Source organism: Ictidomys tridecemlineatus, chromosome 12 (genome assembly GCF_052094955.1).
Source record: "Ictidomys tridecemlineatus isolate mIctTri1 chromosome 12, mIctTri1.hap1, whole genome shotgun sequence".
NCBI lineage: Eukaryota > Metazoa > Chordata > Mammalia > Rodentia > Sciuridae > Ictidomys > Ictidomys tridecemlineatus.
The window spans coordinates 14,718,185-14,742,940 of record NC_135488.1 but is presented as its reverse complement, the minus strand read 5'-3'; the positions used below and the strand labels follow the sequence as shown (position 1 = coordinate 14,742,940).

Here is a 24,756-nt window from a genome sequence, read left to right as displayed (position 1 = left end):
TCTTTCCAGAAGCCTCATATTCTAACGTCGTCAACGTATCCATTTCTTCTCAATGATTTTCCTCTTGCGTCTCATTTAAAAACACTTCTTCTCTGTGTGGCATGACCCTCTGTGTTTCACTAGAGATTCTGCTACCAACTCTCATACCTCTGGGGTCTGCCTGAGGGGTGTGTGTGTGTGTGTGTGTGTGCGCACGTGTGTGTGTGTGCGCTCACATGTGCATGTGACAGAGGGGCTCTTCTCCCACTGTTTCTGGCCCCTGCCCCCTGGGTTGGGTCGCTTTGCCACCCCTGTCCCCTCTGTAAGTTTGGGGCCGTCCGATCGCAGGTTTGGAGAGCAGCCCTGTCTGGTAACTTCCTCTGCTCTCAGGAGCGGCTCTCTGAGCACTCCCTGGTCCTCCAGGGTGGTCCATGCTCTACCAGAGGGAGGCTGCCTGCCAGCGTATCTGGGACTGGACAAGAGGCCCGGCCACCTCGAGGAGGCCGTTAGAGGATTGCTCATTCCTGCGCTGGCTTAGCCCATTTCCTGCAGCTGTAACAAAGTATCAGAGAAGAAAGTCTATTCCGTTCTCAGGTTTGGAGGAGGAAAGCCCAAGGCTGGGCAGTCCATCAGGTGGCTTAGGAGTGCGTGACTTCATGGGGGTAGCGTGTGTCAGAGGGACATCCCATGGCACGAGAGGAAGCCAGAGTCCAGGACCTGGGGTCCTGGGGACACCCTCAGGCCACGCCAGCCGGCCCTCCAGCTCCGTGCTCCCCAGAAATAAAGTGACGTTTGGCTTTTGCAGAGCTTTGTTCTGCGGCTGTTTTCCTGATCCACGTGAGTCAGGGCAGTGAAGGGCTCGCTGTCTCGTTCTGTCCCCAGGAGGTGACATGCAGCAGTGACCTGTCAATGAAATTCCATCATTTTCTCCATTGTCGCCATTCACCCTGACCTGGTGGGTCCGTGGCCTCCTCGCTGCTCCGTGGCAGTCCCTGTCCTGGGGGTGGCGGTCTGCGTTCCTTCTGTGCCTGAGGACTGGACCACCTGTCCACCTGTCCCAGGGAGCACCCCTCTTCGTTGCCTGGTGTTCGGAGGCCCTCCGTGTTCCCAACTCTCTCTTCTTCCTCGTGGCTCTCAGAGCAGGATCGTTGATTCCGTGAAGAGCCCTGTTTGGGTCTTTACTGAAGTGCGTGGGCTCTGGCCATGCACGCGGCGGGCGATGCCCAGAGACCGCGCCTTTGTCTCTGTTGAGCTCTGTGCATGGCCCCGTCGCGGTCTCTGGGGGCTTACTGTCCGCACCTGGGCTTGTCCCCTGTTGCCAAGGATGGGTGTTCCAAGAGCTGGGTTTGGTGTCCTTCATCTCTGGACAGAAGGCATCGGTGCTGGGCTCGGGTCACTGCCTGGACAGGCCCTCTCATCTGGGCCAGAGTTGACTGCCGTTTCCCTGGGCTTTCCCTGTGGCTGCCAGGCCACCATGGACAGCGCTGACCTTCGCTGCTGCCTCTCCAACGCTGCATTGGTGGTCTGCTTCTCCGTGTGCAGTCTGGGCAGACCTCCAGCCGGGGCTGGGGATGAAAGCATGTCCCTCTCCGTCCTGACTCGACCATGACCATGGCCCCCAGAACGTCGTGCTTGACGCGTGTTCTGAGCAGAGACATGACCACAGTGGCCTTCACCGCAGCAAGACACGGTGCCGCATGACAGCAGCAGACGCTGCCGCGTGTCCTGACAGGAGCCACAGGAGACGTGTCTGGCCGACTGCCCTCCCCCCCGCCCCAGCCCGCCGGCTCTGCTGCGAAATGTGCTGAGTTCTGTGAGGTCCCCTCTCTTGGCCCCAGGTGCGGGATCTGAGGACACAGCAACGGGGCTTCGCGGTCTGGGGAAGTCCTTCTGCCAGGGAGTGTGTTGTGATTCAGTCACGAGTGGACCCGCTGGGAAGACTGGGAGGCTGGGTGGGGGACTCCTGGTCCCTGGGTTGGGGTTGGGGGCTCCAGAGCTTGAGATTCCCGCCAGGCCCCTGGGGGGTGTGGGAGAGGCCCAGATCAGCTCCTTCCCATCAGCTGTGACTTTAACCCGCTGGGCTGCCTGGCGCCTCCCGTGGCTCCGCTGGTCCCGTCTGTCCTGAGCCCTCACGGTCCTCGTCCTCTCCTGCCTTGGTGGGGATGACTGGACACTCCTGCTCCCTGGGAGGGCCCTGATGGGTAGGGCAGGTCTGGGTCTGTGGCCATCACATCCAGAGGAGTCCCTCGGCCAGGAGGACAGCAGGGGCCCCGCTGTGCACCTGCAGGACGTGAGGTGCGCTGTGGGCGCCTGTTGCCAAGGCAGATGCTTCTCTCCCAGACCCAGCATGGTGCTGGGCATCCTCCTCCCACCCCAGGTGCGCCACGTCAGGGCCACACTCTATCCACTGGGTGGGTTCTGTCACGCCTGCTGTTGTCTTACAAAGTCCAGCTCCTGGCCTCCACGTCCCCAGGGCCCAGGTCGGGCCTTTGTGAGGAGTCCGGGAGCAGGAGGAAGGGCTGTATGATGCATATTTCTCCCTGGAGGGGCCCTGCTCCCCAGCGCCCGGGCAAGCTGGCACTGTGTGCGCGCTGCTTCCCACACTGTCACTGCCGTCCCCTGCCGGCAAGGGCTGTCCTGACCTGTTCCCTCTCCTCACCGCCTCTTTGGCACCCGTAAGGCTCTGCCCAGGGGCTGCCTCCTCCAATGACCCGCTCTCCTGCCCCAGGAGCCTTCCTGCCCAGGGCTGTGACCTCCACTCTGGGCCAGAGGCAGAGACAACCGCACCCCGCACGGTGCACCTCTGCCTGGCCCTGCGTCTCCGGAGCCTGGCGCTGCGGGTGGCACACAGCGCAGAGGCTGGCACGGGAAGCTGGGCGGTGCGGTGTCCACAACTTGGGCGCTATGTGACTGGGTTCTGGGTTCTGGGTTCTGGGTTCTGTGTGACTGGGTTCTGGGTTCTGGGTGACTAGGTTCTGGTGACTGGGTGACTAGGTTCTGGTGACTAGGGTTCTACGTGGCTGGGTTCTGGGTGACTGGGTTCTGGGTGACTGGGGTTCTACGTGGCTGGGTTCTGGGTTCTGGGTGACTGGGTTCTGGGTTCTGGGTTCTGGGTGACTGGGTTCTGGGTGACTGGGTTCTGGTGACTGGGTTCTGGGTGACTGGGTTCTGGGTTCTGTGGACTGGGATTCTGGGTGACTGGGTTCTTGTGACTGGGTTCTGTGGACTGGAATTCTGGGTGACTGGGTTCTGGGTGACTGGGTTCTGGTGACTGGGTTCTGGGTTCTGGGTGACTGGGTTCTGGGTGACTGGGATTCTGGGTGACTGGGTTCTGGGTTCTGGGTTCTGGTTACTGGATTCTGGGTGACTGGGATTCTGGGTGACTGGGTTCTAGGTTCTGGGTTCTGGGTGACTGGGTTCTGGGTGCCTGGGTTCTGGGTGCTGGGTTCTAGGTTCTGTGTTACTGGGTTTTGGGTGACTGGGTTCTGGGTGACTGGGTTCTGGTGACTGGGTTCTGGGTTCTGTGTGACTGGGTTCTGGTGACTGGGTTCTGGGTTCTGGGTGACTGGGTGACTGGGTGACTGGGTTCTGGGTTCTGGTGACTGGGTTCTGGGTGACTGGGTTCTAGGTTCTGGGTGACTGGGTTCTGGGTTCTGGGTGACTGGGGTTCTGGGTTCTGGGTGACTGGGGTTCTGGGTGACTGGGTTCTGGGTGACTGGGTTCTGGTGACTGGGTTCTGGGTTCTGGGTGACTGGGTTCTGGGTTCTGGTGACTGGGGTTCTAGGTGGCTGGGTTCTGGGTGACTGGGTTCTGGGTGACTGGGTTCTGGTGACTGGGGTTCTACATGGCTAGGTTCTGGGTTCTGTGTGACTGGGTTCTGGTGACTGGGTGACTGGGTTCTGGGTTCTGGGTGACTGGGTTCTGGGTTCTGGGTGACTGGGGTTCTGGGTGACTGGGTTCTGGTGACTGAGGTTCTGGGTGACTGGGTTCTGGGTGACTGGGGTTCTACGTGGCTTGTTCTGGGTTCCGGGTGACTGGGTTCTGGTGGCTGGATTCTGGGTTCTGGGTGACTGGGTTCTAGGTGACTGGGTTCTGTGGACTGGGGTTCTGGGTGACTGGGTTCTGGTGACTGGGGTTCTACATGGCTGGGTTCTGGGTTCTGGATGACTGAGTTCTGGTGACTGGGGCTCTGGGTGACAATTCCAGACATGTGTACAGTGTGCACTGATCAAAGCCAGCCACACTCTTTCCACCCCACCCCAGCACCCTTCCCAGGCCCTGGCCACCACTTTCCCACTTGGAGGCCGACGCTTCTTCAGTGTTCACCTTTCTGTTCTGGCTCACTTCACTTAATGTCCTCCAACTCCATCGAGTTTGCTGTAAATGACAGGACTTTGTTCTTCTTTGTGGCTGAATAGTACTCCATTGTGCATGTATCCCCTTAATTTTCCTGTCTATCCATCTGTTGACGGGGACCTGGACCAGTTCCTTAACTTAGCAACCGCGGATGAGGCTGCCATAAACACAGGCAAGTGTTTCTTTTGCATTCTGATTTTTCTTTCCTTTAGATTCCCACCCAGGCGTGGGTTGGCTGGACCAGGAGGCAGGCTGTCTTAGAGTTTCCAGGAAACTCCAGGCTGTGCCGACTGCCACTCCTATCAGCAGTGCCCGAGGGTCCCTCTTCTCCACACCCTTGCCAGTATTTGTTGTTTTTTGTGTTTTTTTTTTAATTCACATTTTAAAATGTATTCATTTACTTGTTCCAGCTGGTTCTACATGAGGACAGGATGTCTTTCAACTCGTAGTACACAAACGGAGCCCAAGTTTTCATTTCTCTGGTTGGACACGAAGTCCAGTCACACCATTCATGCCTTCATACCTGGACCCAGGGGCTTTTCGGGTGCTGTATTTCCATGGCCCTGTCCTGGTTGGAATTTCATTTTGCATTCCCTGTGGACAACCAAACCCATCACTTTTCTGTGCACAAGTCGCTGTTTGTGTTTCTTCTTTGGAGAAGAGGTCCACTCAGATCATTTCCCCTTTTTTAAAATGGGACTTCCTGGGTTTCTGTCACGAGGCCCTGGGTTCCTTGCAGATTCTGTCACTGACCCGCTGGCCGATCATGGCAGGCAAGACTTCCTCTCGTTTTCCAGGTCATTTCTTCTCACTGCTGACTGTGTCCTGTGTGGTGCGGGAGCCTTTTAGTTGGACGTAGCACCATTTGTCGAGTTTTGCTTGTTGCCTGTGCTTTGGGTCCTACCCAGAAGGTCTCTTTCTGCACCGGCGTCAGGAAGCATGGCCCCCTTTTCCTCCGGTTCTTTCCTCCTTCACACCACAAGCCCCTGGCCGCTGAGCTGGAGGCCAGGGTGTGCCTGCTTTCTCAGGTTCTGCAGCACAGCCCTGCGGGGCCCTGGGAGGGGGCGCTCAGCCTCCCAAGAGTTGGGTCCAAACTGGAATCTTTCAGCAGCGCTTAGGAGCCTGGTGAGTCTGCTGCCTCGCTAAAAGGAAAGTTTTCCGGAACTCTTTGTTCAGGAAGTGGGTTTGACTTTACTGATGGCTGATTCCCTGCGGGTAACAGGGAATTGCAAAAAGGCTCTGGAGTTAAGTGTCCACTTACTCTCAAAGACGAGGCAGATCTGCATATGAAATGTACAGTCTCGTGCTTGAGCACTCTTGGGGAGGTGGCTTTTAAGCCTCCGTGGCTCTTGGTGCCATCTCCCGCAATTTCCCACCCTGCCACCGTGGTCATGCTGGGGCTCGGGGGACGCCATGTCTGGCATCCCAGGGTCCTGGGCAGGTCTAAAGGGAATTCTTGATTCAGAAATGGATGAAATAAATCCAGACCAAAAATACTGCAGTGCGGGGGTGTGCACGTGAGCTATTTGTGAGAAATTTCAAGTCTTTTGAGGTAAAAATCAATTTACGAAGAAAACAAGCCCAGCCACAGAAAGTCACCGGTTCTGTTCACTCTGGGTCCTATTTGCATAGAAAGCAAGCTGCCCGATGATGCTTTAGCCGAGCGCAGATTAACACTGGATTTGCATACTCTCATGCCTTCCATTTCTGGAGAGGTTGAAATGAGTTGCTTGATTAAGCCTTGGTCCATCTCTTTTAATTTATTCGATTTTTTAAAAGTCATCAGCTCTGTTTAAGGTGGAGCACCTCGGAACCTTGGAATGAAGCACTGGCTGGTGGGGTGCTTTGTCCCCTTCCATAACCAGGTGTGACCCACTCCCACTCCTACAAAGGTGTAAGGGTCTGGCGAACGATGGAGGAAGAGACCACCAAGAGACCGACTCATGCAGCAGCAAAAGGGGGTTTATTGAGGATCCAGTGCATTGGGGCTCCAGGCTCACTCAAGAAGGGACAGCGGCCAAGAGCCCGGAGCAGGGGTTGAGCAGTGCTTAAGTACACTTTTTGGGGAGGGTGGGGGCTTTGCATACATCAGAGCAAATCATCATGAGGTGCGGGAAAATCAAACAACGACTCTCAAACATGATTAGTACATTCATTGGCGGGAACAGGTCGGGCAGGAGTGATAGGTCACTCCTAAGGAGGGGGATACATTCAAACTGATTGGTTTGGGCCCTGAGGTGCCTACGTGCCTAGCTACACAGGGTCCAAGTTGTTAAACAACTAAGTGGTCAAGGAGGATTATTTAATGGGCAGTCCCGGGAATTGTCCTAACAGCTACAGGAATTTCAGGCTTTGAGTGTAGCATAGAAACTTAACAATACCTGGTCCTTTACATTTTAACTCAGGCTTTGCAGCTTAGAAACTCTACAATACCTGGTCCTTTACATTTTAACTTCAGTTTCTTTTATCCTTTCAAAGGGACCTGTAAATGTTGAGGTGGGATTGCAATAAATCACTCAGTCAATCTCTAAGCCGGGAATGGAAACTTTATTCACCAGCCTGTGGTCCAGATCCACCAGCGGGCAGGCCAAGGGCAGGCTGCAGGTCTACACCCTTCGACCCTCTCGGGGTCTGAATACACCTTTTATAGTCCAAAACCATCTTAAAGTAGAAGTGGCTGTTGATATGATTCAAAACCATAAACAAACGTCATGAGATCTAAAATCATAAGCAGAAAAGGGAGTGGCCAAAAGGTCCCTAGTTGTGTACAAGTTACAAAATGGTCACCAACGTCTAGAGAGTCAGTCTCTGCCAGGGCACATGGTCCAGGGAAGACGGGAACCCAAGAGAGAACACATTTACATTGTGTAAGAATCGCCATTTTGTGTTGGCAAACATGCTATGCTAGGCAACTGTTGACAGGCGCAGAGGCAGGGTTTTCCCTGGGAGAAGGCTTTCTAACATGACGTGGAGGCTCAGGGCAAAATGGAGTCTGTTTGGTCACTGCCCACATAGCCTGGGCCATGACATAATCGGGCCTCACAAGTTCTTTTGTTGTTGTTGTTGTTTTTTATTTATTGTAATTTGTTATACCTGACAGCAGAGTGCATTATAATTCATATTACCCATATAAAGCACAACTTTTCACGTCTCTGGTTGTACACATCGCAGAGTCACCGTCCATGTCTTCATGCATGTACTCGGGGTAATGATGGCCATCTCATTCCACCATCTTTCCTACCACCCTGTCCTCTCCCTTACCCTCCCTACCCTTTGCCCTATCTGAAGCTCCTCCATCCCCCCCATGCTCTCCACCCATCCCCTTAATGGATCAGCATCCTTTGGTTTTTTGGGGATTGACTTTCTTCTCTTAGCATAATATTCTCCAACTCCATCCATTTACCTGCGAATGCCTGGATTTTATTCTCTTTAAATGCTGAGTAATTTCCCATTGTGTATATGTACCACATTTTCTTTATGCATTCAACTATTGAGGTGTATCTAGGTTGGTTCCACAGGTTAGCTATTGTGAATGGTGCTGCTATAAACATTGATGTGGCTGTGTCCCTGTAGGATGCTGTTCTTAAGTCCTTTGGGTATAAACCGAGGAGAGGGATAGCTGGTTCAGATGGTGGTTCCATTCCCAGTTTTCCAAGGAATCTCCTTACTGCTTTCAATATTGGCTGCACCAATTTGCGGTCCCACCACACCCTCGCCAACACTTACTCTTGTTTGTCCTCACAATAGCTGCCGTTCTGACTGGAGTGAGATGATGTCTTAGAGTAGTTTTGATTTGCATTTCTCTAATTGCCACAGATGATAAACATTTTTTCATGTATTTGTTGGTTGATTGTATATCCTCTTCTGAGAAGTGTCTGTTCAGGTCCTTGGTCCATTTGTTGATTGGGTTGTTTGTTTTTGTGGCGTTAAGATTTTTGAGTTCTTTATAGACCCTGGAGATTGGTGCTCTGTGTGATGTGTGTTGGTAAAACTTTGCTCCCATCCTTAGGCTCTCTATTCACCTCACTGGTGGTTTCTTTTGCTGAGAAGAAGATTTTTAAGTTTGAATCCATCCCATTTATTGATTTTTGTTTTTAATTCTTGAGCTATAGGAGTCTTATTAAGGAAGTCAGGGTCTAATCCTACCTAATGGAGACTTAGGCCTACTTTTCCTTTGTTAGGTGCAGGGTCTCTGGTCTAATTCCTAGGTCCTTGATCCACTTTGAGTTGAGTTTTGTGCACGGTGAGAGACAGGGGTTTAATTTCATTTTATTACATGTGGATTTCCAGTTTTCCCAGCACCATTTGTTGAAGAGGTTGTCTTTTCCCCAATGTATGTTTTTGGCTCCTTTGTCTAATGTAAGATAACTGTAATTATATTGGTTAGTCTCTGTGTCCTCTATTCTGTACCCCTGGTCTATAAGTCTATTTTGGTGCCAATACCATGCTGTTTTTGGAACTAACAGATCCACCCCAAGGCATATCATAATGAAAATGCAAGACATACAGTATGAGGAGAGATCTGTTGTGATTTTGTACATTTGGCATCCTATAAGCGTCTTGTATTGGATTTTCCAATTTATTCTTCATGTTTGGAAATTTTCTAATATTATTTCATCGAATAGATGGCTCCTTCCTTTGGTTTGGATCTCTATGCCTTCCTCTATCCCAATGATTCTTAACTTTGGTCTTTTCATGTTACCCCACAATTCTTGAGTGTTCTGCTCATGGTTTCTTACCGTCCTCTCTGTGTGGTCAACGTTCTTGTCAAGATGATATATTTTGACAAGAATTGTCTGAGCTCCTGTCTTCCAAGTGATCTAACCTGTTGGTGGTGTTGTCTATTGAGCTTTTAATTTGGTTTATTGTTTCTTTCATTTCAAGGATTTGTCTGTTTTTTGTTTTTTCAGAACCTTCGTCTCCTTATTGAAGTAATCTTTTGCTTCCTGTATTTGCTTATGTAGCTCTTTATTAAAATGGTCTTTTGCTGCCTGGATTCGCTCTCTTATGTCATCCTTTAATTCACAGAACATTTTAATCACGTAACCCTGCACTCCTTCTCTGTAATTTCTTCTGCTGTAGTGGCCTGGAGTCTAATAATGTAGAACCTTGGTTGGTTTGGGGACACTTTCTTCCCTTGTTTTTTTTTTATGTTGTTTGTGTGCCTTCCCTTCTAGTACTGCAATCTGAGGGTTTATCATTTTCACACTACAGGCTTATAGTGTCCTTGCAGGGTTTAATACCTGTCCTTTGAGGGGGAGGATAATCTTAACAGACCCCAATACAACCAGTACAACCTGAAACCAAATAGCTGCTATGAAGACGTATACAGTTTGGTCACAATGTTTGGAAATAGTTCAATTATTATCTTCAATATAAACAGTAGGTTTGCAAAAGGGTCTACAGTTTCTGATGTGAACAAAGAACCAGGGGTGGGGGTTAGGATGAGATGTTGAGGGGGAAGGAGGTGAGGATAGTTATTACATCTTAGAAAGCCTGAAAAAGGAATCTAAGGGAGTTGGTTAGTAGCAGGAGAAGAGAACGGAAGTGATTGGGGTAGACAAGTGAGCAGGAGGACAGTAGACCACATGAAACAAACACACACCAATATCAAGAAGAATAAAAATGTAAAAATAGGAGATAAAAGAAGAGACAACACCACCGGAATGCACTATTCAGACCTCCCAGTCCTCGGTAGCCTGGTTCATGAAAAGCAGTTGGTTTCACAAATGTTGGGGACGTGAGGGCAGGAGAAGAGAGAGCAAGAGGATAAACCTCGAATGAGGAAACTAGGATTATTTTTGTTGGAAATCAGTATCTCTCCTGCTTCCCTTCTCATCCTACAGGGGAGTTGTCTGTCCTTAGCTGGTTTCTCCACCCTCAGGATGGTGCAGGTTATTCGGGTGGGAGAGCCGGTCTCAGGTGCGGGGCTCCTGGAGGTGGGGGATGGCACTTGCCCTTCCTGATGGAGACAGCACCCCAAGGATCTCCTCTGGGGCCCGCTGGTCTGATGTGGGCACCTGGTCTTTCTCCTTATATCACCTGTAGACCTCACGGTTCCCGGTCTCCAGTTTAGTCTCTAATCTGTATCCCACTCACCCCTCCCTCTCTACTTCCTAACTGGGGACCTTTCTCTCCTAGAGGTCTTGTGGGCTGAGCCCTGGGGACTGCGCACCTGTCACCGGAGAGCTGTTTTGTATCGGGCAGTCACTGTGCCAGGTGGCAGGTGCTGGGCAGACGGGGAGGCCGGATACTGTCAGGACCTGCCCAGCCAGAGTTCCAAGCTGGGAGTTGTCCCAACTAAAGATGGTGATGAAGGTGTCCCAAGATGGAGGTGGCTGCTTTCAGCGATGAGGAGAGGGTTGTGGTGGACATGGTGTTGGGCAATGTGTCATAGACGTGGCTCTGTGGCATGCAGTGTTGTGACTGTCGGCTGTCTCCAGATGTGGGTGCCTGTGCGATGTCCTCAGTTGTAGGCAACCTATAGCGTGTAGGGGAATATGGTAGTGGCTGCAGAGTCCCAAGATGGAGGTGACCGGAGGAGCCCCACTTTGGTGGATGGGGGTCCACATGGGGGTGGCAGCCAGGGTTCCTGCACAGGGGCAGTGGCGGGTGTCCTGTGTGGGAATCGTGCCGGGATTCCTGCTCCGGTGGGTGGCCGGGAGCCCTGCTTGGATGCTGATCCCGGTAGTCCTGCTGGGGCACCTGGGGTCCTGCACTGTCACTGAGGCCTGGACCCCTGTCCGCACGGCAGCCATGGTTCCTGCCCAGGAGCAGCTGTGGGGTTCCTCGATCACTCGCAGAGTGGAGCCACACAGAACATCGCCTCCCTTCAGCCGGGTCTTGCGGCTCCTCCTCGACAGGTTCTTTGAAGCCCGTGGACTACACTTCCCTCCCATGGCCCCCGAGGGCCAGCGCCATGGGTGAACCGGTGTGCCCGACTAGGGGTGCCCGACTAGGGGTGCCCGACATGGACTTGAACCCACTTCCTGGTAACGAGAGCTTTGTGAGTTACCAGCTGCCCTGTGCCTGTTCCCTCCCTCGCACAACATGAGAGGGTGTGGGGGGCGGGGGGGCGCCCTGCAGCCTGGGTCCCTGGAGCCCTCACCCTCACCCCCGCAGGCCTTCAGGAAGCTCGGTGATGACCTTGCAGTGCCGCTGTTGGGCCGGCCACCCTATTGGCCTTCTGGTCATTTGCTTTTATCCTACGTCTCCACGGGATCAAAGTGGCTTTGAGAGGCACTGGTTGGTTCCTGTGAATCCAAGTGGCATTATTTCTCTTTCCTAAATTTCTTTTGTAAAGTGACAAATAAAAATTATATATGTTTATGGTACGTGGAGCCGAGTTTGAAATATGAGGGACGGCCCAGTGAGCTGATGACCAGGTGCATGGTGGTGAGCAGCGTTGACTCTGCATCTGAGGCTTCAGTTAAGGACACATTGTGGTCCCCACATGCTGTTGAACCTGCTCTTCTAACTACAATGACCCACACTCCCCACCACCCTCCAACCTCAACTGGCACAGGCGGCCCTGACTCTGAACCCTCCAAAGACTGAAATGGATGCTCCCTGGGCACGTTTGTTTCAATCAAGAAAGACTCTCATTGTTCCCAGCTGTCCAGAGTACAGAGAGAGGCCACTGGCCCTTGGTGAGGGGAGGACATGGTCTTTAGTCCTGTGTTTGTGCCTGGACCCTGTCTATCTGGGCACCAAGCACATGCTTGCAGGGCGATTATTAAATTAGGTTCACGTCATCAGTGTGCAGTGGGGACGGGTGTGGGCAGAGAATGGGGGCTCCCTCAGGTCAGTGCCCAGCTGGGCACTGACCCTGGAGCTGCCAGCAACCTCCACCAGCTGCCATGTGGCTTGACAAGGCCTCCGAGGTGCAGAGTGGGAGGGCCCCAGCCACACGCCCTCCATGGCCCAGGCCTCCCCCCAGAGTCTGACCTTCCTTCCCTTGGACCTTCACCACCTGCTCAGGGTCAGGGGTCCCCGGAGTTCCAGCCTGGGGCTCTGACCTACAGGATTCTCCATGACACGCTGCCCATGGCCCCCACCACTCCCAGGCTTCAGTCCTACCTCGGACACGGCCCCGTGTGGACGTTGACAGACTGAGTGAGGCAGAGGCCACTTGCTCAGAGCTTGCAGGGAGGGGCCACTGGCCTCACTGACATTTGGAGACACCCAGGGGTGGCAGGGGAGGAGCCCCGTGGGAGACTGCTGCCCTGGGCCACTGGAGGTGACACAGGGAGACAGGGTGTCCTGAGGGGCTGGCTGGGAGCATGACTGTCTCTGGGGTTCCTGAGTTGGAAGCAGGAACAAAGGGGCAGGTGTCAGCGATGAGGACGCCCCGGCTGCTGGAGGCTGCTTGCCACAGAGGGTGCAGCTAGTGACCTGGGCACTGAGTGGGTCGGAACTCTCCCTCCACGAGCGGACTGGTCTTTGCACCTTCAGCCACACTGCTGAGCCTCGGAGTCCATGGCGCAGTAAGAAGCTTGCCACCTGTCCCCTGCCCAGGGCAAGTCCCCTTCCTCCCTCCCAGGCCTCCCCCAGCCAGGCCATCCAACCCCGGGCCCTACTGACCCCTCCTCCCAAGTATCTCCTGACCACAGCCCCTTGCCCCTGCCTCTCACTGTTCAGAAACCCAAATCACCTTTCTGGGGCTGCTGCTCTCTCTGCCCAGACCCCTCCCCTCCAGACTTGTCACCCAGCTGTGGGTGGGGGATCCCCCTGAAGCACAACCTGGTCAGGTGACTGCCCTGTCTTCCTGGTGGCACCTTGGCTCCTCTTGAAAGGCCCATGGCATGCAGCAGGGACATGGCGGCTGGGGGCAGAGGCTGGCCTGGCCTGCGGGCTCCACTCCTCACTGGTCTCCTGGAGAACTCCAGCGGGTGGCATAGACCTGCGAGAGCTCCAGTGCTGGCTTCCGGCTCCCCAGTGTCCACTCTCCAGCTCAGGGCCTTCACCCACATGTGGATTGAGGGCTAGGGAAGGACAAGGGGCCCTTCCCCTCATGTCTTGGTGTGGATGACTTGGACGAGGTGGGCGGCGAGGGCTCTGCCCTCCTTCAAGTGGCAGCCTGGCAGGTAGCCCTGTGGGAAGCCCGCCCCTCAGGGACGCCCCAGCTCTGCTCAGGGATCCCCAGGAAGTGGCTCTGGGATAACCTCATTCTGCAGTTAGGCTACACCTGGCCTCAGGTGACTCTCCTCCCCTCTGAAGCCCCAGTGTGCAGCGTGGAGTCGGCCCAGCAGCTGCAGTAGGTGCTCAGAGATCACCTGTTGCACGAGCAGAGCCCATTTCCCCCAGCCCCCTGCATCCTGGGACAGACACCTGCCTCCTGCAGGGCTCCACAAACAATGAACAGGAATCTTCTAGAAATCCAGACAAGAAACCCAGTCCACCACCACCGCACACGGGCCCCATCACCACCGCCCCTGCTCTGCTCATCCCAAAGGGCTCAGTGCACTTAAAGCCCGGTGTGCCTCAGAGGCGCCCCCTCATGGAGAGCCACAGGAGGCGCCCAGGCCCCATGCAGGAGGTGTGGGGGTGGAGGTCCTGCACCCCGGCAGTTGTGCCATGTGTGAGCAGGGGGCGGGGTTTGGCCTGGAGCCCCTGAGGAGGGCAGTGTCAGAGTCCATGCTCTGCAAAGGCACAAATGGAGGCAGGAAGTCCTGTGGCCAGGGCCCTAGGCGGGGAGCCAGGCTGAGCAGGGGTGGAATCTTGGCTTCAGAGACACGTTCTTCACCGACAGTGGTGATCCCCCCACAGACCACGGTTACAATTTCACACACGGTTCTGAAATTTGCGTTTTCATTTAACAGATACATCACGACTACTTTTCCATATATTTGAATATTCTTCGACAACATAATTTTTAAGCCATATAGTATTTCATGGCACGGATGGAGTGTAATTCATCTTACCAGGTCTCCATTCTTCAACATTTAGGTTGTTTCCAATTTTTCAATGGTTATAAATATCACTGCGAGAAGCACCCTCACAGATAAATCTCCTTCCTTCTCTGTGGTTATTTCCTCTGCAGAAAAATCTCAAAAGCAACGTGGTTGGACCACAGAGTTTGCCATTTTAAAACTATACACACATTTGCAAATGTGAATTTGTGAATTTCGATGATCAAAACTGTTTTTAAAACCTGTGAGAATGAATGTATCAAAATACCATTTGCCAACCCCCGTGGAACAAGGAGTTAGGTTCTATTCACACTGGAATTCTGAACACAAATGGAGGGTACAGCAGGTGGTAAAACAAACCAGCAGCAGGACTCACAGGTTAGCCAGAGTCCAGAGGGGATTATCTGAGAGTAAGATGGTGACGATGATGAAGGTGGTGGTGATGGCAGTACATCTGTGTGGACAGTAAGGCAGCCTGACACGCTCAGCACTTTACTGTGCTCCTCATTTGCTCCTCCCAGGAAGCAGGGGGGTGGCAGAATGGCCTTCAACACAGACCGCCTGTCCCTTCTGCCTGCCTTGCCCAGCAGAGCCCAGCCTTGTTGTGTGTGGACAGTGCCTGTGCTGGTCAGAGACCCTTGTCCCAGTCTCCCTTGCTGGTGGAAGTGGCTGCTGGACTAAGTGGTCACCAACCCTTCTGGAAAGGGGATGTGAGTTCTCGAGACCCTCTACTCCCCCCCTTGCCCTCCATTCTCTGGATTGTGAGGAGGACATGGCGGGCTGGCCTCCACCATGCAGAGGGGACAGTTCCCGGTGATGGGACACTACAAAAAGCAGCATGGGAGAAACCCTGGTCTCATTGAGCTCACAGAATGAGGCCACCTGCCTGTGTGTGGTTAGGTGAGAAGAGGCAAGCATTCATCTTGGTGAAGTTTTGGGTCTCGCCGAGCAAAACAATGTGCCTCCGAGACCAGTAACTGAGGCCAAGAGCCCGTGACCAAGCAGGGGAGGGCAGAGCCCCTCCAGACTCCGGGAGGGGCTTGCTCACCCCCAGCCTCGTGCCCAGAACTTCAGAGAGAAACAGATGTGAAGGCTGGCCAAACCCTGGCTACTTTAGAACAGTCCTTCTGGAATACTCCTTGGGGAGGGAAGCAGGACCCAGATGCCACAAACCTGTGCCTGAGTTCTGTTGCCATCACCTGCCAGGGACACTGGGGGGCTCCTCAGGGCATCACCAAATGTGGCCCCTTTGAAAAGGTGACAACGTGTACATCTCAGTCTCCTCTCTATGGAGGGTGAACACGGAAGACAGCTCCGAGGTTTGGAGCAAAACCTGAGATACAGAAATGGTTCTCCAATGGACATTTTAATTTTGTGAGACCTTCACCCTCGGTATCCCTGGGGGATCAGACTGCAGGACCCCCAAGGACACCACGTCCACCGAGCTCTGGCCCCTCGTTAGCCATGTTTGCGTGGCACCTACAGACAGACCCCCTGCTGTGCATTTCAAAACCTCCCAGAGTTGGTTACCGTGTCTGATTCAAAGTGATGGCAGGGTCGACAGCTGCAGGGCCTGCTGGTCTGGGTGACATGCGTGTTCACTGCCGATGCTACATTTCCACAATGTGTTGGATTCAAGTTGGGTGAAGCCACACAGGTGGGGCCTGGGGACACTTTTCCATCAAGCAGACACCCAGCCTGGTGCTCCCCACAGCTAAGCCCTGGGTGCTCCCCATACCTCCCATGGTGGGTCTTGGCACCTGGCCCTGAGCCCCCACTGGCTTGCACTGGGCGGGAGCTGGCCCTGTGGGTGGCCTGAGCTGGCCTGAGAAGAGGCGTGGCTGTGCAGAGCTCAGGAGCCAGGGCCAAGTAAGCCCCTGCCCACAGATCAGCAGGGAGACGTCGCTGTCCTGGGTTCTCACCCACCACGCCCCTGCCTGGGGACACTGTGGCCAGCAAAGCGGGTGCAGCAAGGTCCCTCCAGTCTGCCACCTGGCCTTGTGCTTGCATTGAAGTCCTCAGGACACTTGGCAACACGATGAAGAGAAATGAGGCGAGGAGGAGGAGAAGGCCGAGGGCGAGGCCACACGATCACCCTGTCACTATTTATTACGGAGTGTAAAGCAGGAAAATTAAAATGTGCTTGCAGCTAGTAGCTTAATGTGATTGAGTGCTTCAGAAAAATGAAACCAGGGGAAGGACAGGTGGTGAACCTGACTGAGGGGCAGGAATTACCTTCCTCTCCCAAGGAGAGCGGCCCTCACAGGTGTGGTCCTCTGTCTCCGCATCCTGCATGCAGGGGAAGTCTCTTCCAGACCTGGGGAGCCAGGGGCAGGTGCTGCCGCCCCACTTGGCCTGTGGTCCTCACCCTGCTGAGCCTGGGGGAGCCTCGGGGCGTGTGGGAGGCAAAGCAGACTGCGGCAAGCACAGAGGCCTGTTCCCAGGAAGGGCAGAATGTTCCCGAGGGCAGGCACCAGATGCCGGGAAGTTCTGTTGATGCCGGGAATTTCTGTTGCTGAGAGCCAGCCCTCTGCAGTCAGCCGGCCTGAAGGAGGAAGGAGGGGGAGGCAGGAGGAGGCTGTGGGTCAGCCAGGCTGAGACCACAGACACATGGCGAGCGAGGGTTTGCACGTTGACACCTGGGAGAAAATGCGTCGCTCCACATGGGACAGAGAAAACTACCAAATCGATATTAATAGACTTTTAAAAGAAATAAGAAATTTCTTTTCCCCAAGAAGGGGAAAAACAACCCAGATGTATGGGAGACGTGTGTTTGTCATAGACTCGGCAACAGTGACCACAGCCTGGGACAGCAGGAGTGGCCCAGCCTACAGTCCCCCTGGGGGCAGGCACGGGACAGGGCTCATGAGCGCAGGAGCGGGACATGCTGGGTATTTTAACTCTCTGGCCCCCAGCACCCTCCTTCTCCTATGGCCAGGGAGAGCGCCAGGGTCTCCTACACATTCCTGCCACAGGGCACAGTCCAGCCACCTCCATCTTCTCCTGGAAGTCTCTGGAAAGGGTGTCTTTGGTGGCTGGGGCACCACCTCTCCTGAGCCCAACTGCAAAGGGCAGAGGACTCACTGTCCTGTGGCGGGCAGGACCACAGGGCTCTGCTCCTTCGGCCTCCAGGGCTCCTGTGAGAAGCCCCTCCTGGGGTTCTGCCTGGGCTGGCCTCCAGGATGGCAGCGCCCACCCCACCTCCCTCACCTTTGTCCCTAGCACCTTTTAAACATGACATTCTCTAGCCATTTATTCTGCTGTGGTCTGTCTCCCTGACAAAATGTCAGCTCTGAGTGAACAGCAGTTCCCCTCCCCTCCCCGTCTTTCCATGAACTCTTTCTTCCCGGGACCTAGGGCCGTGCCTGGCACACACTAGGTGCTGAGAGAAACTCCCCCAGAGTCCTGAACGCCCTGGGACTTGCGCTCCCAACACTAACCTTGCTCTTCTTCACCTTTGGTAGGTGCAGGATGACCGGGACGTGAGCGCTTGCTCCCCTGTGTCCTGGGTTCCCACACCCGCCTGCCTCTCAGGGACCCACCCCCAGCTCCAAGATGGCGCCTTGGAAAGGTGGAGTCTGGAGCTGGTTGACCTGAGCTCTCTGGAAAAGCCCGAGCCTCAGCCTCAAGCAACTTGGCCCAAACTTGGCGGGTTTGTGCAGGAAGGGACGCAGGGGCCCCCTTTTCCTGATGAGTGACCGTGTGTAGGAGCCCATGGGTGACCCAGAGCTTGCACTGGGCAGCAGGCAGACTCAGGACGGCTCTGCGGACTGCGCCCTGGCCTAGTGGGAAGGGGAGCCCTCTTCTTGCACCCGGTTCTCCCCTTCTAGCCCAGGTCCCTGCTGTGACTCAGCTGGGCACCTCCTGCACATCCAGGGCTACTAGGGCCATGTTGGGTGGGGATCAGAAAGGCCGAGCCAGCCCTGTGGGTGGGACAGCCAGATCTGGGGCTTGGTGCTGACCTCAGGGTGGAAGAGGCCAGCTGGGGATTTCGGAGGTGCACATGAGCACTGTGGGCGAAGCCCACGGCAAGCTGAACGCAGAGGCTGCAAAACCAATGTCCAAGCAAGGGGGACTCGAGGGCTGGATGGGATGCCCACCACCAGCTGCCCGGAGCTCTGGTGTACCTGCAGGGAGTGAGATCTCCAGGTTTTGGGTCTCCTTGGTCCTGTCTCCCACCCATCGGCCACATCAATCAGGCCCTCCCTGGCAGGCTGGGGTGGGGGCTGGACTGTCCCCAGTAGGTGCCTGGTAGGCTGAGCCCATGGCCTGACCTTGAGCTCCCCTCCCACCCGGCTGGTCCCCTGGTCAGCTGACCAGCTACACCTCCCTGGTCCTCAGCCAGGGAGCTTCCCCCTCCCCTCGAGCCCTCAAAGTTGATCAACAAGCCAATCACATGCTCCCCCAGGACCAGGGACATCCTACCTCCCTGTCACTGCAAGGCCTGCCTCCCATGCCCTGCCTGGTCACTCTGCCCCAACTGCACCCCGTGTGGCTCTGCATGGCCAGCCCGTGCTCCTCCCTGGCTGTGAGTCTGGTGACTCACAAGCTGCTGATCTCACTGCCACTCCAGCATCAGGTGGGAGTCCTGCCCCCACCATCAGCTTGGAGCGGAGGTGGTGGTCAGATCCATTGCACAGGAAGAGAGTCTGTCCAGGACAGGAAGGAGATGGACAGCAAGCCTGTGCCCACCAGCTGTCCTCCAGGACAGGGAGGAAGGCCGGGGTGAGGGACCCAGCTCGCCCATGGGATCCAAGGACACAAGCCCGTGTTCCCAAGCCCACTGTGACAGCCCCTCACAGCTTCTCCTGCCCACTGGGCAACCAGGCTTGGAGGAGGGACTGGGCTGTTCATAGCTGTGTCCTTGACCCTGGCCTGGGGCCTGTGAAGACAGAATGATGAACAGGGAGGAATGCGGGGTCTGCCATGATGCTACTGTCCCAGCCCGCAGGGAAGGAGGGAGCTAGGGGAGAACCCGTTGGTGACAGAAAGGGCAGGGAGCTTGCGAGTCCTTGTGCCCAGTGTGCACTGTGGACTGTCACTTGGCCATCCAGAGAAGGAGTCCTGGCCCAGTGCAGGGGGGAAGCTAGAGGAAACAGGGGCCTGGACGGCAGCCTGTTGTGTGGCTGTGTGTACGTGAAGTGGCCGGAATAGGTAGGTCTACATGGCCAGAAATGGACCGGAGGCTGCCTGGGCTGGGGCCGGGGATGGGATGGAGAAGTGGCCACCAGGGTGCCAGGCTGGTTTGGGAGTGAGCGTTCAAGATGGGGAGATGGTTGAACTACTCTGTGGTGTGTGCACGTGGGGGTGTTGGGCTGTGGGGGTTGCACCCCGGTAACGTGTGTAAAATGTAAAAGAAAAGCAGTCGGCAGAGTCAGGACACAGGGGCTGCTGTGTTAGCCTTGGTCTGTCCCTGGGACCACAGGTCCGGACGAGGGCGACTCAGAGAAGTTTGTTCTGCGTCAAGGTTTCAGAGATCCAGTTAGTAGCAGGGCAGCCCCATTGCCCTGGGCTCGGTGAGGCAGCCCATCATGGGGGATGGCAGGCTGAGGAGCTCTTCTCTGCTCAGGGCAACTGGGAAGCAGAGAGGGGAAGGGGCGGAGGACACTTCCAAGGCAGCCCCCGCGAGCCTCCTCCTCCAGCCCCTCCCACCTGCCCCAGTCAGGCCCTTCAGACTGGGTGGACAGATCAGAGTGCAGCCCGCACAATCCCATCACTTTGCCTCTGAATGTTCCTGTACTCACAGGATGGGGACCCCACAACAGACAGGAGCCGTGGGAGAACCAGCCTGTGATCCTGAGGTTCAGCCTCTGGAACTGTGAGGCCCTAAGTCTCTGCTGCTCCAACCACCCCGTCTGGCTGCCGTGCTAACAAAGGCCGCGGGGGAGCCCACCTGGCCCTCCGCGGTGCTCTGAGATGGTGAGCCTGGGGCTCGAGGTCAGCCGGCCCAGCGCACAGCCAGGAGATGCTGCGGTAAGGGCTCGGCTCCTCTGTCCTCTGGGCTCACCTGACAGCACCTGGGGAAGGAGTTCTGAGCAAAACCTGACCAAAGCCTCATTTCATGCAGAAAGGATCCTTTAAAAAAAAAAAAAAAGTAATTTTCCTTGAAGTTTTCTTCCAAACCTGCACATTCTGGACTGCTGCGGGGACTTATCCAAAGACTCCTCTGTGGTGGTTTCCAAGAGGAGCTTGGGCAGTATCAAGGTCTGGAGAGACCACAGCGCTCTCTGCTCACCAAGGAACCGCAGGTGTGGGCTAATGCTTGTGGGGGATTAAATATGACCACCAGTCCCCTTTAAGAGGTGCAGTCCCTTTCCCCTCACCTTGAATCTGGGGGGTGTGGGGAAATGACAAGTGGATTTAGGAGCTACCTAAGTCGGGGATCCACAGAAAAACAACCCACAGGACACGCGCACACATACATGCACACGCGCACACACACGTACACACACGCACACACACACGTACACACGTACACACACGCACATGTACACACACATACACACGTACACACACACGCACACGTACACGCACACGTACATACACACATGCACGTGCATGCAGAGGTCACGGTCCCTGCAGCCCTGGAGCCATGGACATGAGCCATGGGGATAGAGCCCCTCTGTCTGCGAGCTGGTGCCCGGGTCTAGGGGGGCAGCTGCAGTCTGGGTCTTGGCAGTCCAAGGCCAGGAGAAGACTGATGTCCAGCTCCAGTCCTCAAGAGAGCGATGGCGCCTTCCCCCGCTCAGGGCAGGTCATCTGGAAACACCCACAGGTTCACCCAGAAAGAAGGCTTAGCCAGACCCCTGGCCACCGCGGCCCAGCCCCGCTGACCAGTGACGTGACCACGAGGAAGGAGCCTCGGCCTTCGCCCTGAGTGCTTCCTGAGACCACCTTGCCCAGGAGGACTGGAGAAAGAAGCCCAGGTGGTGCTGCCCAGTCCCAGCCCAGCCCTGCTGACCCTGGAGGAGCTACCCCGCAGGAGGCCAGCAAGGCCAGCCCAGGATGCCTGGTCAGCCCAGAGCGTCCCAGGGACATACAGCCACCACAGCTTCACGCCACTCCCTGGGGCTGGTGTGCACACAGATGGCTACAGTGGATCCACAGACGTCCCCCCAGACCCATGTGTGGAGGCCGGAGTCCCAGCTGGTGGCTGGTCCAAGGAGGTGGGGACCGGCAGGAGGGAGGAGCGAGGCTCTGGGGTGTGCCTCTCTGGGGGCTTGGGGGCCCCAGCCGCTCCCTCTGTCTCTTGGCTTCCTGGCCCCTGTGAGGCCAGCAGCCTTGCTCCACGGCACACTCCAGCCATGATGTTCTGCCCCACGCAGCAGAAACCCACAGGCCCAACCGGCCACAGCGGAACCTCGGAAGCCAGGAGCCGTGGTAAGTTGTGGTGAGCCGCCTCTGCCGCTTATGCAGATTATGGTCGCCATTACAAGATGGCGCTGGCTCCGCTGTGGTTTGTGACAAACAACTCCTTATTTGGGAGAGTTGGCGCATGGCTTTTCAGCACCCTATGAGAAAGTTCCACGTGGCAGCTTCGCATTGGGGCTTGAGATGCTATATTAAGGCTGGGAGGGGCATCCGAGGGAGTAGTAGAAGAAATATCAAGGGCCTGAATAAACCGCTGAAAGAAGATTCCCGAGTTGCATCTTCCTTGCGGGCAAGGGGTCGCGACAGTAAGTAAACCTTTCCTCCTTTCACTTTGCTCTCTCAGGCTCTTTGTCCCAGCAGCGGAGAGCTGACGGAGGCGGGAGCTCTTCCAGTCAGTCGATGAAGACGGAGAGCAGACCTCAACCTGAGGAAAGTTGAACTTCCAGGATTCAAATAAAAAATTCTAGTTATATTCTTTTTATCCCCAAACTAATGGAACAAAGACATCGTCCAACAAAATTGCTCAGGAACACGGGGCCCTGCAGTAATGGTGTGGAATAATTTGTGATGTCTTATTAATCATATCCAAATGGTGCTTCCAGGGCTGGGAAACAATCGATTCTTTTAATAATTTAAACAATGCTCCTGAAACTCTTTGCAACATGGTTTACTTAGCAAAATACTTTCTCTTAAATCATTTAAGGAAAGTCTTTGGTCTCCCACAAATTGGTAACATCACCAATTCCCCCACTGCTCCTGCCCTGCAGAGCTCCCTTCCCCTGTGGGGACCCGCCCTCTCCGAGGCAGAGCCACACACTTCCCAGGGTCACGTCCGACGAGGTTGACCACGACACCCAAACGAGGAAGGTTGGTGGCACTTCCTGAAGATGCTGCTGGCACCTAATCCATGGTGGGTGCATATGTGTGTGGGGCGTCTGTATACGTGTGTCACTGGGTGTGTGTGTACCTCTGTGCAAATATCCATGTACATGTGTCTGTGTGTGTGTGTGTGTGTGTGTGTGTGTGCAGTACATATGCATGTCCCAAGTGTACGTGTGTATGCATGTCCCAAGTGTACGTGTGTATGCCTGTCCCATGTATATGCATGTCCTGTGTGTATGTGTGTCCCATGTGTGTGCTCCCTCTAAACAGCCTGAGCTCTGTCTGTTGGGCAGCAGGCTCAGACCGATGAGGTGACATAGCATGGGGGCTGGGCAATTGTCCCAGACCAGATGGTGTGGCTGTGGGGCCATTTGTGACCTGTTGGTTGTCCACTGTGTCATCCCCCCAGGAATGCAGGTGCCTGCAACAGGATGCAGGATTTAAAATAGGAAAATCCTTAATTACCCTGATCTGACCTTTAGGCATCAAACATGCGAATGGCATTATCACACCGAGCCTCAGACACACGCACAATTAGTGCATGTCAATGAGAAGCACTTTTAAAAATTGTAAAAGGAACCCTTCTGGCCCTGCAAAATCAGGACCAGAGCTATTGGGGACCTTCACCCCTGGATGCCTGGCCCTCTCTGGGGAGTCCCTGGGCTGGGAGACCTGAGGGGGCACAAAGAGCACTTCATCTGTGAGACTCGCAAGGACGGGCAGATGGCGGAGGCTGGCCTCTCCCCCGTCAGAAGGGCTCCCCTGAGCTGTTGTGGGGTCAAGAGGCTCCCCGCCCCCATCCGGCAGGCCATCCCTTCCCTAATTAGCCCGAGGCGTGATGGGATTCATGGCTGAACGGAGCAGCCCCTCTGCTGGTTCTGGGGAGAATGATCAAAGAGGGATTTAATTAAAGTTTCATATTTAAATTTCTTCTTCCATTTTCACTGCCTCCTTTTACTCACAAGATGCTATTCTCTAGGAGCTGAAGAGTCGCCCAGGAGAGCAGAACTCTGTCGGAGGGAGGGAAACGGGGACTTTATGGGTTTTCTTTAAAGGGCTCCCATCTCCCATCTCACTCAGCTCAGAAGGTGCACCTAATTTAGGGCAGCAGCGTCTGAATTATGAATCGACTGCTCGCGCTCGCACTGTGAATTAAACATGCAGCCCACGACCTCCCCCTCGGCCTCCTCAGGCGGTGCAGGTGGAGTCATTCACACCCAAACCAGGCTAGAGCCGAGTAGGAGAGTGCAGGGGGCACAGGAGGGCACAGCCCACCACCTTCACCCAGCCAGGCCCGGGGGCAGGGGTGCCTCCATTCAAGACCCTCACGGTCCACAACGCGGTGTGAAAATGCACGCAGGCTTCCAAGGAAAGCGTGATGCTTTATGGGGTGCTATGGGGGTCTGCGGGGGGTCAAGGGCCTGCCTGTGCATCAAGGAGATGGATGTGGTGGACAGAGGGTCCGTGCTGGGGAAGGGTGTGCCTCTGTAGCTCCCTCGTGGAGAGGGTCTGTCCTGAGACCCGTCATACTCCAAGAGCCCGCCCAAGCCAAGAGCAAGAGCCCGCCCAAGCCAAGGCGTGCAGCAGGCCAGGTCAGCGGGGGAAACTTCCTCCAGCCTGGGGAGACCGCGTGCTCGCTCATGATCCCTGTACTTATTGCACATCATTCTCATCTGCCCGTTAGACCAGCTGTCCCTGGGGACAGCCTCCCGCTACGCACTAGTGTAACCTAATTGGAGCTGTGTTTCAAGGGCAGGAAGGGCCTGTGGGGTCAGGGGAGGCACGGGTCCCTTAATTCTGAGCCTCCAGGGGTTGCAGACCCAGTGCTGAGACCGAGTGACTGGCACACCTGCAGCCAGGTGAGCTCTTGCTCCAGGGTGCTGGCGAGGCCACCTTGCTGCTGTGGTTCAGCTGTAACTGCCGAGTCCATGAATGTGGTTTCACTTAGGGTCTCCGCAGATGTGACGAAGTGAAGATGGGGTCATCCTGGACCAGGGAGCACCCCAAATCCTGTCCTTGTAAAAGGAGGAGAGGACACAGGGAGGGAGGAGGCTGTGATAAGACAGAGCAGAGATGAGAGCAAGGCAGCCAACCCCAGGAACACAGGATGGCAGAGCCACCAGGAGCCGAGCCAGCAGAGACCAGGAAGACCCCTCCCCAGAGCCTTGAACAGCGCATGGCCCCGCTGACAGCTCGACCTTGGACTCCTGGCCTCCTACAGGGAGAGATAAATGCCAGCTGCCAAGCTTCAGCTCAG

The 24,756-nt window shown here is 55.3% G+C and overlaps 1 long non-coding RNA gene across 1 annotated transcript; it reads left to right on the top strand.

The window, feature by feature from the left end:
• The first annotated feature begins 21,459 nt into the window (after window positions 1–21,459).
• LOC144369063 (uncharacterized) lies at window positions 21,460–23,428 on the top strand. Its single transcript, XR_013428502.1, has 2 exons — window positions 21,460–21,922; window positions 22,385–23,428. It is a non-coding gene; the product is annotated as an uncharacterized LOC144369063 (long non-coding RNA).
• The last annotated feature ends 1,328 nt before the right edge of the window (window positions 23,429–24,756 follow it).